The sequence below is a fragment of the Vombatus ursinus genome, unplaced genomic scaffold (assembly GCF_900497805.2).
Source record: "Vombatus ursinus unplaced genomic scaffold, bare-nosed wombat genome assembly UNPS02014798.1, whole genome shotgun sequence".
In the NCBI taxonomy this organism is placed as follows: domain Eukaryota; kingdom Metazoa; phylum Chordata; class Mammalia; order Diprotodontia; family Vombatidae; genus Vombatus; species Vombatus ursinus.
The window spans coordinates 44,160,906-44,172,479 of record NW_020954576.1 but is presented as its reverse complement, the minus strand read 5'-3'; the positions used below and the strand labels follow the sequence as shown (position 1 = coordinate 44,172,479).

The window sequence follows — 11,574 nt, the reverse complement described above, 5'->3', positions numbered from 1 at the left end:
TACTCTTTCTATGAAGATCTTTTCCTCAGTGAATTTCTGTGCCTTTTTTACCATTAAGCAAATTCTGTTTTTTAAGGAGTTATTTTCTTTAGTACTTTTTTGTGCCTCTCTTACCAAGATGTTAATTCTCTTTTCATCATCTTCTTGCATCACTTTCATTACTTTTCTCAATTTTTTCTCTATCATTCATTTCTTTCTTTAACTTCCAGGAATTCTTGTTGAGTTTGCATGCAATTACTATTTTTTAGGCTTTGGTTGTAGCTATTTCCATATTGTTATCCTCTTCTGAGTTTGAGTCTTGGTCTTTCCTGCCACATTAGTAGCTTTTTTTATGGCCAAGTTCTTTTTTTTCTGCTTACTCATTTTCCAGGCTATTTCTTGATTTTGAACTTTATGTTAAAGTTGGGCTCTGATCATCTGGGGGTGGGGAAGCACTGGCCCAGGATTCAAGCTTTTTTGTGCTGTTGTTTTCAGAGCTAGTTCTGGGGGTTTGCAAGTTTTTGATGCAATCAAGGTGGTGTGATGTGGGGAGAGGCATGGCCACTGCTCTCCTGGTCTACATTCTGGTCTTTACCCAGGAAGGACTCCTTATCTGTCAGACAGAAGCAATAGCACTACTCTTGGCTCTGGAACTGTGACTAGGTCCTCTATTCTTCTGTAATCACAAGTACTAGTGTTCCTTTCTGCTTTTAAACTGTGACCAGGTCCCCTGCTCCCTTGTGACTTATCACAAGCACTACTCTCTGCTCTGGAACTGTGACCTAGAGCTGCTTACGGGCAATAGAATTGCTAATCATTGCCAGCTCTACCAAGTACCAGCAAAGGGTCACCTAAAATCTCTTTCTGACCAGTTGTCTGACCCCCTTACCGTCTCTGGGCTGCGAGCTTCTGAAGCTCCTGCTGCTTCTGCCTCCAAGGCCCATGACTGGTGCTGTCTTTATATGAGTGCTGAACAGAACTCCACCCTGATGTCATAGAACTCTCCTGCTGACCTCCTAAGTTGTGAAGCCTAAAAACAGTCTCACTCAACTTTTCTTGGCTCTGCCCCTCAAAAAATTTAATTTGAGGCATTATTTTAAAATTGTTTGGAGGGGAATGTTGAGAGAGTTCTGCTGAGTTGCTGGCATATATTTCCATTTTGGCTCCATCCCATTGTTAATTTTCATGTTTATTTAATTAATCAATTTATTTTTAGTTTTCAATATTCACTTCCATAGGCTTTTGAGTTTTAAATTTTCTCCACCTCTCTAGCCCCTTCCCAAGACAGCATGCAATCTGATATAGGCTATATATATACATTCTTATTAAATATATTTTCACATTAGTCATGTTGTAAAGAAGAATTAGAACAAATGGAAGGAACAACAAGAAAAAAGAAACAAAATGAGAGAGAGAGCAAATAGTATGCTTCTTTGATCTGCATTCAGACTCCATAGTTCTTTTTCTGTGTGTGGATAACATTTTCCACCATGAGTCTTTTGGAGTTGTCTTGGATCCTTGCATTGCTGAGAAGAGCTAAATCTATTAAAGTTAATCATCATACAATGATGCTGTTACTGTATGCAATATTCTCCTGGTTCTGCTCACTTCACTCAGCATCAGTTCATATAAGTCTTTCAAGGTTTTTCTGAAGTCCACCTGCTCATCATTTCTTATAGCACAATAGTATTCCATTATATTAATGTACCGCAATTTGTTCAGTCATTCCCCAATTGATGGGCATCCCCTCAGTTTCTAATTCTTGGCCACCATAAAAAGAACTGCTATAAATATTTTTGTACATGTGGGTCCTTTTTGCATTTTTGTGATCTCTTTGGGATACAGACCTGAAAGTGGTATTGCTAGGTCAAAGGGTATGCACATTTTTATAGCTCATTGGGCATAGTTCCAAATTATTCTCCAGTATGGTTGGATCAGTTCACAACTCCACCAACAATGTATTAGTGTTCCAGTTTTCCCACATCTTCTCCAGCATTTATCATTTTCCTGTTTTTTCATGTTAGCCAATCTGATTGTTGTGATGTGGTACCTAAGAGACATTGTGATTTGCATTTCTCTTATCAATAGCAATGTAGAGCATTTTTTCATATAATTATAGATAGCTTTGATTTCTTTATCTGAAAACTGCCTATTCATATCCTTTGACCATTTAATAATTGGGGAATGACATATTTTTATAAATTTGATTCAGTTCTCTATATATTTTAGAAATGAGGCTTTATCAGAGACACTGGTTGTAAAAATTCTTCCCCAGTTTTCTTTTTCCATTCTAATCTTGGTTGCATTGGCTTTTTTTGTGCAAAACTTTTCAATTTAATGTAATCAAAATTATCCATTTTGCATTTTATAATGTTCACTATCCCTTGTTTGGTCATAAATCTTCCATTCTCCATAAATCTGACAGGTAAACAATTCCTTGCTCTCTCAGTTTGCTTATAGTATCAACATTTTTATCTAAATTGTGTAGCCATTTTGACTTTATTTTGATATATGGTGTAAGATGTTGGTCTATACCCAGTTTCTGCCATACCATTTTCTGGTTTTCCCAGAGTTTTTGTCAAATAATGAGATTTTATCCCAGAATCTGGGGTCTTTAGGTTTATCTAACAGTAGACTACTATAGTCACTGACTACTGTGTCTTGTGCACCTAACCTATTCCACTGATCCACCACTCTATTTCTTAGACAGTACCAAGTAGTTTTGATGATTGCTGCTTTATAATACAATTTAAGAACTGGTATGGCTGAGCCACCTTACCTAGCAATCCCTTTCATTAATCCCCTTGATATTCTGGACCTTTTGTTCTTCCAGACAAATTTTGTTATTATTTTTCCTATCTCTGTAAAATAATTTTTGGTAGTTTGGTATGGCATTGAATAAATAAATTAATTTAGGTAGAATTGTCATTTTTATTATATTAACTCGGCCTGCCCATGAGCAACAGATGTTTTTCTAATTATGTAGATCTGACTTTATTTGTGTGAAAAGTGTTTGTAATTGTGTTCATATAGTTCTTGGGTTTGTTTTGGCAGGTAGACTCCCAAATATTTTATAATGTCTACAGTAACTTTAAATCTCTCACTGTTGGGCTTTGTTGGTAATATATAGAAATATTAATGATTTATGTGGGTTTATTTTATATCTTGCAACTTTGCTAAAGTTGTTTATTATTTCAAGTATTTTTCCACTTGATTCTCTAGGATTCTCTAAATATATAATCATATCATCTGCAAAGAGGGATAGCTTTGTTTCTTTTTTGCCTATTCTAATTCCTTCAATTTCTTTTTCTTCTCTTATTGCTAAAGCTAATGTTTCTAGTAGCATATTGAATAACAGTGGTGATAATGGGCATCCTTGTTTCACCCTCGATCTTATTGGAAATGCTTCTAGCTTATCCCCATTACATATAATGCTTGCTGGTGGTTTTTGGTAGATGCTACTTATCATTTTAAGGAAAGCTGCATTTATTCCTATGCTCTCTAGTGTTTACAATAGGAATGGATGTTGTATTTTGTCAAAAGCTTTTTCTGCATATGATTGAGCTAATCATATGGTTTTTATTAGTTTTGATGTTGATATGATCAATTATGCAAATAGTTTGCCTAATATTGAGCCTGCATTCCTGGTAGAAATCCTACCTGGTCACAGTGTATTATTCTCATGATAAGCTGCTGTAATCTTTTTGTTAATATTTTATTTTAAAATATTGCATCTATATTCATTAGGAAAATTGGTCTATAATTTTCTTTCTCTGTTTTGACTCTTCCTGGTTTAGATATCAGCACCATATTTGTATCATAAAAAGAATTTGGTAGGACTCCTTCTTCACCTATTTCCCCAAATAGTCTATATAGTTCTAGAATTAATTGTTCTTTAAATGTTTGATAGAATTCACTTATAAATCCATCTAGCCCTGGAGATTTTTTCTTAGGGAGTTCACTGATGATTTGTTCAATTTCTTTTTCTGAGATGAGGTTATTTAAGTGTTTTACTTCCTCTTCTGTTAATCTTGGTAATTTATATTTTTGTAAATATTTCTCTATTTCATGAAGACTGTCAAATTTTTTGGCATACAGTGGGCAAAATAGTTCCTAATTACTGCTTTAATTTCTTCTTCATTAGTGACAAATTCACTCCTTTTTTTGATACTGGTAATTTGGTTTATTTTTTTTTCTTTTTTTTTAATCAAATTAACCAAAGGTTTATCTATTCTATTGTTGTTTTTTTTTCCTCATAAAACCAGCTCTTAGTTTTATTTAATAGTTTAATAGTTTTCTTCATTTCAATTTTATTAATCTTTCCTTTGGTTTTCAGTATTTCTAATTTAGTATTTAATTGGGGATTTTTAATTTGTTCTTTTTCTAGCTTTTTTAGTTGCATGCCCAATTCATTGATCTCCTCTTTCTCTATTTTATTCATGTAAACATTTAGAGATATAAAATTTCCCCTAAGAACTACTTTTGTTTCATCTCATAACTTTTGGTATGTTGTCTCATCATTTTCTTTCTCTTTATGAAGTTATCGAATGTTTCTATGATTTGTTGTTTGACCCATTGTTTCTTTAGGATTAGATTATTTAGTTTCCAATTAATTTTTAGTCTATCTTTCCATGGCCCTTTATCATATATAATTTTATTGCATCATGATCTGAAAAACATGCATTTAATATTTCTGCATTGGATTGTGAGGTTTTTTTATGCCCTAATACATGGTCAGTTTTTGTTTATGTGCCATGTACCACTGAGAAAAACATATATTCCTTTCTATCCCCATTCAATTTTCTCCAGAGGTCTACCATATCTAACTTTTCTCTTCTTTTTTTTTTCTAAATGGTTATTTTATCATATTTTGTTTGAACATTAAGTTTATCCTCATTTTGCAATCTAAAATAGTTACTGAAGTTTGTTATCAGGTTTTTTTCTTATGTTTATATTTTTAATGGTTTTTTTTTTTATTCTTTGGCATAATTTTGGGGGCATTCGGACTGTCACAGTACAAGTCAGGAGAGAGCTTTCCCTTTATACTTTCTAATTCTGAGCATTTAAATTTTGATTTGGGTTATTGGTTGTCTTTAAAATCTACTTTTTTACAATCTCATTTTTCCTATATCCTCTAAACTAGAGTTGTGTTTCACCCTTCCCTCCTCCCAGTCCCTCCCTTCTACATTCACAGTTGAACCATATTAGGAAAGGAGTCTTGATGAAAAGAGATCAGGAAAAGCATCACTTGGGATGGGAACTGAACGAGTCAGTGTTTTCCCTAAACAATAAAAATAAAAATAGAAAGACCCTAAAAAGCAGTTTTCCTCTTTTTTTTCCTTTTTCATCTGTTGTGTTGTATCAGTAGACAGAACTTCTGTTAGTTTTATGAAATGTAACATCTAAACTCCTCTCCCCCTTTTTTTTCTGGGAAAAATATAAACTGCAATGACTTGAAGTTGAGAATGTGGATACTGCCTCATTCACACACACTCATTCTTAGACTGAAAAAATCCTTCACCGTCCTTTTAGCCCCCATGTGTATAGTACCCTGTGGCAAAAGTACAAAGAAGGTCAGTTCAAGACCCAGGCTCCATCTCTACAATGGCCAGGCCTTTAACAACAAAACACCACAGCTGAACCCCATCCATTTTCTCCCATACTAGTCATTCCACTCAGCACTGACCAAAAGACAGAAAAGCTAGTTCTAGCCTCTCTTGGGAAGAGATAGCTCTCTCTCTCTCTCTCTCTCTCTCTCTCTCTCTCTCTCTCTCTCTCATTCTCTCTTACTCTCTTTTTTAAAGCACGTAAATCTCATCACTTTTCTCTTTTCCAAGATGGCCAATATAATGGTATTTAAGGAAGTCAGTGCTTAGTTCACTAACAGCACTGCTGTTGGCTGCTGCTGCTGCCACGGCAGGATTTTCGGTGTAGTGTTTTCAAGCCTCACTCACTCATCCTCTCATTCCCAAACATTCAGCATCCATGCACACTCTTCAATTCTGGGTTTTTCAAAAGATTGGAGATTTCCAGTGGAAGTTTCGGGTGCCATCCCAATAGTAACAAATCAACCTTGATTCTTCAATTTCCTCAGTTCTTTTGTTGCCCAGCTAGTAAGGGTTTTTGTTTTGTTTGTCTTGGATCTTCATCCTTCAGTTAACAGTTCATGGATCAGGGGTCTGGCCTCTAATAATTTTAGTACATCCTTCCCAAAAATTGTACATAAGTCTCCTGTCAGTCCAGCAGCATAAGCTACTACTACATCTGCGTTATCCTCATCTCCAGCAATGTGATTGATGAAGGAAAGAAAAAAATTCTACTCAGGGCTGCACAGCATCACATCTGGGTACACATTTTCCTGGTCTCCCTTTAATCCTTGAATGATTCTGGTGTAGGCATCTGTGCCGGTCCAAACCACGCACACTCTTTCAACCAAATCAGCCACCCAGAGTCATACTCACGTACATCGGAGGCCACCCGGGTAAACCAGAAGTGAGCCAATCGGGGGGTGCAAAAACCTGAACTTTATTCAATAATCATCACAGCAAGGCCAGGCAGGAAGGCACACGTGGGCAGGAACAAAAGCCGACTCTGCCCCCCCTGCAGCTCCTTTTAGTACCTTCTTCGTCCCTCCTCCTCAGCCAGTCCATAGTGACTCGTCGAGGATCAAATATCAAAAAGGGGATGTCCAGCTAGTGTCCAGACAAAGGGAGCATATGTGGCACAGGAAGTGGGTCCCAGAGATTTGGAAGGAGGCATGAGGGATTAGTGCATAGAGTACACGTGACGCAGGAAGTCGGGTCCAGATACCGGGGGGAGGTGTCTGGGGTCGGTGTTATACCTAGGGAGCATACGTGACTCAGGAAGTCAGGTCCAGATACCGGGGGGAGGTGTCTGGGGTTGGCATAGTACCCAAAGAAGGAGGCCAGACAGAGAGAGTTCACTCTCTGCCATCCCCCTCCAAGCGGCACAGTCCTTGCCCAGGGAACGCGCGCTCCGGCCACTTCCCAGCACCCCGCTTCCTCCCCAGCCTGTCACAGCTCCATCCAGCACCGCTCCAGTCTCGGGAGCTTGAGCTCTGGTTACCTCTCTGACCCCAGATCTCATCCCAGTATGTTACAACTCTGCCCAGCACCTCCTCTGCCTCGGGAGCAAGAGCTCCAGTTATTTTCTGGTACCCAGTTTCCATCCCATGTTGGCACAACCCTCATCTGGCAGAAGCTGGCATCAAACAGTCCCTCACAGGCATCCAAGCACCGTTCCCTTAGCTCATTCAGATAATCCACCATATCGTAGTCAGACTTGTCCACCTGGGCTTGGGAGGCCTGCTGGAGAGTATTCAATACCATCTCAATGTACTTCTTAAACTCTCCCCCAATTTCAAGGACAATATCCCCAAATACTGACAGAATCTGTGCCTTGACAGACCTGTGGACGTTTTCATTTCCTAAGTTCTCCAATAGCAGCTGCATCATCTCATCACAGAAAGGTAGAATGCTGGACTCAGCACAAGTCCCCCACCAGGCCCACAGCTGCCTAACAAACCTGGTACTCAGCGTAATTCTTCAAACCAATGCCCAAGAAGGGTTTAAAGGCATCCATGTATTTCAGGAATTCACCACCCAACACTTCTACAATGTGCTCACGGTCATCAGGGGATCTTCTTGAACCACCCCAAACCCAAATGTGCTCTGGAACATCCTCAGCAAGGATGCCGTGGCTAGATCAGAAATCTGCAAAGTGTCCTGGTGCTGCACTTCCTGAAGAACATTCTGAAGAGTAGCACAGAGCAAAGACTGAAGGTCATTGAATTGGATTTTGTCTGATGTGCTCTGGATGTGAGACTCCATCTGCAGCACTTGCTGCAGTCACTCCATGATGACCAAAGTTGTTTCTGGACTGCAGGATAACAGTCCTTAGCACTGTTTTTCACTATTTCCATCAGGGCTTCATACGCTGCACTCCTCAGGTTGTTCTGGTGCCCATCAGGTCTGTCTGTGTTCTCTAGGAGCTTCTGGACTATGAGTTCAAATGAAGTAGATAAACAGTAGGTAGCTGTTTTTTCCTGATCATCAGCTACATCTGCAGCTTCATAGGCAGCTTCAGCTAGATTAGAGCAAGCCCAGCACACACTGGAAGGCACTCTGGGCTCAGGCCCTCTATATCTAACTTTTCTAAAATTCTATTCACCTCTTTGACTTCTTTTTTGTTTATTTTGTGGTTAAATTTATCTAGTTCAGACAGGGGGAGGCTGAGGTCCCCCACTAGTATAGTGTTGCTGTCTATTTCCTCCTGTAACTCCCTTAACTTCTCCTACAAGAATTTGGATCTATACCACTTGGTGAATATGTTTAGTAATGATATTACTTCATTGTCTATGGTGCAGGATATAGTTTCCTTCCTTATCTCTTTTAATTAGATCTATTTTTGCTTTTTCTTTGAGATCAGGATTGCTATCCCTGCTTTTGTTTTGTTTTGTTTTTTTACTTTGGCTAAAGCATAATATGTTCTAATCCCACCTTTTACCTTTACCCTGTGTGTATCCCTCTGTTTCAAATGTATTTCTTGTAAACAACATATTGTAGAATTATGGTTTTTAATTCATTCTTCTATCTGCTTCTGTTTTATGGGACAGTTCATCCCATTCACATTCACAGTTATGATTACTATCTTTGTCTTTCTCTCCATCCTATTCCCCATTCCTGTTTATGCTTTTATTTCTCCTTTCTCCCTTTCCCCTCAAAAGAGTTTTGCTTTTGACCACCATTTCCCTTAATCTTCCCTCCCTTCTATCAGCCCTCTCCTTCTTCTTTCCCTTTTCCCTTACTACTTCTTCCTTCCCTTCTAACCACCCCTCCTTTTTCTTTCCCCTTTCCTTTCCTACTGACTACAGGGCAAATTAGATTTCTATACTTGAGTGTGTTATTCCCTCCTTGAGCCAAATCCAATGAGAGTGAGGTTCAAACAATGATCATCTTCCTTCCTTCTTTCCCTCTATTGTAATGTGTTTTGGTGCCTCTTCATGTGATATAATTTACCCTTTTCTGCCTCCTCCTTTCCTCTTCTTCTATTACAATCCCTTTTCACCCCTTAATTAGGTTTTTTATCATTACATCAGTCAATTTATACCCACACCCTCTGACTATGTATATCCCTTCTAAATGTCATAATAAAGATACAGTTCTCAAGTTACAAGTATCATCTTCCCATGTAAGTATGTAAACAGTTTGCCCTTATTGAATAACATGATTTTTTTTCTTTCCTGTTTACCGTTTTTGTCTCTCTTGAGTTTTGCATTTGAAGATAAAATTTTCCATTGAGCTCTGGTCTTTTCAGCAGAAAGATCTGGAAGTCCCCTATTTCATTGAATGTCCATCTCCTCACCTGAAAGAGTATGCTCAATTTTGCTTGGGTAGTTGATCCTTGGTTGTAATTCAAGCTCCTTTGCCTTATGGAATATCATATTCCAAGCTCTCTGATCTTTTAATGTAGAAGCTGCAAGGTCCTGCATAATCCTGACTGTGGCTCCTTGATATTTGAATTGTTTCTTTCTGGCTGCTTGCAGTATTTTCTCTTTGACCTGATAATTCTGGAATTTGGCTATAATATTCCTTGGCATTTTCAATTTGGGATCTCTTTCAGGAGGTGATCAGTGGATTCTTTCAATGACTATTTTACCCTCTGGTTCTAGGACCTCAGGGCAGTTTTCCTTGATGATTTCTTGGAAGATGCTGTCCAGACTCTTTTTTGTTCATCATGGTTTTCATGTAGACCAGTAATTCTCAAATTATCTCTCCTAGATCTATTTTCCAGATCAGTAGTTTTTCCAATGAGGAATTTTATATTTTATTCAATTTTTTTCATTCTTTTGATTTTGTTTGTCTGATTCTTGATGTCTCATAGAGTCATTAGCTTCCACTTGCCCAATTCCAATTTTAATGAATTGTTTTCTTCAGTTAGCTTTTGTACCGCCTTTTCCATTTGGCCAGCTCTACTTTTTAAGAAGTTCTTTTCTTCAGTGTACTTTTTTCCCATTTTGTCAATTGTATTTTTAAAGGAATTGTTCAATTTTTCTTCTATCTCTCTAAGTTGCCTTTTAAAATCCTTCTTGAGCTCTTCTAAAAATGCTTTTTGTGCTTGAGACCAGTTCACATTTCTCTTTGAGGTTTCAGATGTGGGTATATTGACAATGCTGTCCTCTTCTGAATTTGTGTTTTGATCTTCCCTGTCTCCATAGTAACAATCTATGGTCTTTGTTTTTCTGTTGCTTTTTGCTCATGCTATTTGCCTTTCTCCTGGCTTTTAAAATTGATCTCTGCTTCTGGGGCACAGGTGGCAGGGGGCACTGTCCCACGCTTTTTGTGCTGGGGGCTAGGGGCCTGTTTACTGGCTTTGTGTGCTGGGGCCTCAAGTTCTAGCAGCTGGAGGCTATAGAGGCTGTAGCTTGCTTAGTGCTGATCTGGAGCTGGAGGTGGTGGCTGGTGTGTGCTGAGGCCAGGTGGGGTTTTTCTGCATTTCCCCGGGGTTACACTAAAGCTCACAAAGTAGAGTGTGGGGGTGGGGGTGGTCTGGCTGCTGGAGGTTGCCTCCTCACCCAGGGCTGCACTAGGGCATGGGTAGGCTCAGCTGCTGGTAGATGCCTGTCCACCATGGAAGTGGTAGTTCTCTGAGTTGGTGTCTGCCAGTTCCTCTGGCTGTGCCAAGGCACTTGGAGGTCCTGGTATTGGAGCTTGCCTACTCCACCTCCCCGGGGCTCTGAATCTCCTGCTGGTTTGCTGAGGTGGGGTTTGCTGCTGGCTTGCTGGGATGACTCCCATCCTGTACTGGTCCCCTTCCCATTAATCCCCCTAGCCTCATGAGCCAAAAAACTGCTGCCCCTCATCTTTCTGCTGGCCCCACTGTTCTAGGATTTTTTCTGAGGTGGCATTTTCTGGGTTTTTCAAGGTCAATAAGGGAGAATGAGAGCAATTTATTGCTTACTCTGCCATCTTGGCTCCCAGAAGTCCCACGTTGTTAATTTTCAACCCATATCTTTCCATCTTTTCCACAAGGATTACATGAGAAAATTGATAAATTATTTATTGAATATTTGTTTGAAATATGTACTTTGTTCCTTTGATCTACTAGCCTTATTAACTCATCAAAAAAAAAAAGAGAGGTTAATCTGAAATGATCTGTTCTTTATGAAAACTTGTTGATTCTTAAAGGTTGTTTCCTTTTCTGAATACCCATGCATCATCTCATTAATAATACATTCTAGAATTTTTCCTGAAATCAAAGTCAAACTTACCAATTTATAATTTACTAATTCCACCCCCTATTCTATTTTGAACATTATGACATTTGTCTTCTTTCATTATTCATACTTCTTTTATTTTCTAACTTTTTTTAAATTGTCTCAGTAATCTCATCTATCAGCTCTTTCAAGATCTTAGAAACTGTTAACCAACACAACAGGATTTAGTAAGTATCTACTATATGATGGTCACTGTGCTAAGATACGTCTTGATCTGATAATTTTGAACTCATTTAGGTATTGTCTTACCATATCATATATTTGGGACTTGAATTTCCTATTAATCATTTTTATCTGAA

The 11,574-nt window shown here is 38.5% G+C and overlaps 1 pseudogene; it reads right to left on the bottom strand.

Annotated features, from left to right (window-relative positions):
- Positions 1 to 864: 864 nt before the first annotated feature.
- Positions 865 to 10,630, bottom strand: LOC114049418 (annotated as a pseudogene).
- Positions 10,631 to 11,574: the final 944 nt, after the last annotated feature.